Source organism: Gossypium raimondii, chromosome 12, assembly GCF_025698545.1.
Source record: "Gossypium raimondii isolate GPD5lz chromosome 12, ASM2569854v1, whole genome shotgun sequence".
In the NCBI taxonomy this organism is placed as follows: domain Eukaryota; kingdom Viridiplantae; phylum Streptophyta; class Magnoliopsida; order Malvales; family Malvaceae; genus Gossypium; species Gossypium raimondii.
Genome location: NC_068576.1, coordinates 34482327 through 34484470, shown reverse-complemented (window position 1 = coordinate 34484470; position 2144 = coordinate 34482327).

Sequence of the window (2144 nt, the reverse complement as noted above, 5' to 3'; positions counted from 1 at the left end):
TATAAGTAAATAGTGAAAACATATATGAATAATTAATTAGCACGGGTTACATTAAAAATGGATCACGTGGTCAAGGCCAATTTGGGCCAAGTGGGCCACATGGGAGTGTGAGTCCATTTTTCTGAAAAGTTCTGTAAGGTTGCACGGGTCACCCAAGTCGACTGTGGACCTACTGTAGGGTCAGTAAGCTTTACTTAGACCCCTATATGTGTGATCTATCTGTCTAATTTTTATATCGAGCATGACTTATGATATCTGAATGTATGTACTATTAATTGCATAATGACATGACATATTTTGTATGTTGCATTGCATCGGGGTGGGTTGATGATATTTGGAATAAGTGTCTAAAAGGCTATTAAGCTTGTTATCTGGCAGCTCAGCTGCAACCTTCTGATTATGTGCCGTATTTCGATACAGCATGGTGCGTAGGGATTGGTGGGTTGATTTAATCCTCACATGGTGTGTAGGGTTGGACGAAGATGGTGTGTAAAGGCTGGTGGGCAGGATTCTGATTTACTGTATCTGCATTCTGTATCTGATATGGGCCAAGACCCTAATTTATTTCTGAGACTGTATCTGAATGGGCTAAGGCCCAAACTGATTTTGTGATAGGTACGGGCCCTAGACTGTATCTAACTGATTTTTGTTAATTATTTGTATGCATGTTTTCTGTGAGGATTACACACTGAGTTTGCGAAAACTCACCCTTTCTCTATTTAATCTGTACAGGTAATCCCCAGACTTGACAGGTCGGTGCAGCGGAGGACTCGACGGTGGCCAGACGTAAATTTTAGACTGTTTTTCTTTAATTCCTAGAATTTATTACTTATTTGGGGGTTTTGATGTATCTTCTGGACTATGGACTGGTTAGCTTTAAATTTGAGACTTTATACTGTTTTTTACAGATTTTTTTTTAAAACTGCAACTCCATAAAACACGATTTTTTTCTAAAAACTAATGTTTTTCATAAATAGAAATGATTTTCCCTAAATTAATTGGTTACAAAAGCTTTAGGTAAGAGACAAGTTTAAAGCAAATCAACTAGTTTTTTTTCGAATTAAATAAAAGCTAACTTACTATAATGGTTTTTAAACTCGACAATCTTGTCTTCAAATCCCTTTCCATGTGACATCGCCAAATTTGGCCATAAAGTCTAGGCCAGGTTTGGGGTGTTACATTTAGTGGATTCAGAGCCAGGTTGCAAAACTCGACTGTGGATTTGGGTTTTAAAACTTGGTTTTAAAGAAATCATTTTTTAAATGGTTTGAAATATTTTTGACTGAGTATGTGGTACACCGAGTATCCGGCGCCGATCCTGTAAGTATTCTGAACTGTGATTTGTTTTAAACTGAAACTGTTATGTATAGTATATTATGAAACTACTATAGGTAGTAAACTGTATCGAAAACACTTTAGTTAGTGTGTACTGAAAATAGTAGCGAAACTGAAAACTATAGTAAGACTGCGATTCGTGATAACAAACTCTAAACTTCTGATACTATTTTGCATAAAATATCTACTAATAGATATCAAACTATAACTGATTCATAAAATTGTTAACACGGATAAACTACGAATTCTACGATAAGTGCACGAGGTATCTGCGGACGGGGTACTAGAGGCCGTAGTAGAGGCCGTAGAGGGGCACGGGTTGAATCCTCGTCGTTAGGCAGCATGCTGAATCTAGATACAAGTGAGACACTGGTTTCACCTACTACAGAAACTGGGTCTCATGATCGCATGGCCGGGGACGACGCCTTGTCCCAGGCTATGTTGAGGATATTAGAGAGGGTCGCTAAGCCTAACTCTAGATTTGGGGCTAAGGGTCGATTACGGAATGACTTAGGTCCAATAGGGCTGAGCTATTCAAGAGTGTCACTAGAGTTGTCCCTAATGTGTCTGAGTACTGAATGGAGGCCATGGAAAGAATCATGGATGATCTGGACTTTACCCCTGAACAGAAATTGAAAGGGGTTGTTTCCTTGCTTCGCGATGAAGCATACCAATGGTGGTTGACTGTTAATGAGGGCACTCAGCCCGAATGATTGACTTAGGATTTCTATAAGTCTGCTTTTCAAGGTAAATATATGGGGGTAAGCTACATTGACGCTAGAAAACGTGAGTTTCTGAATCTCACGCAA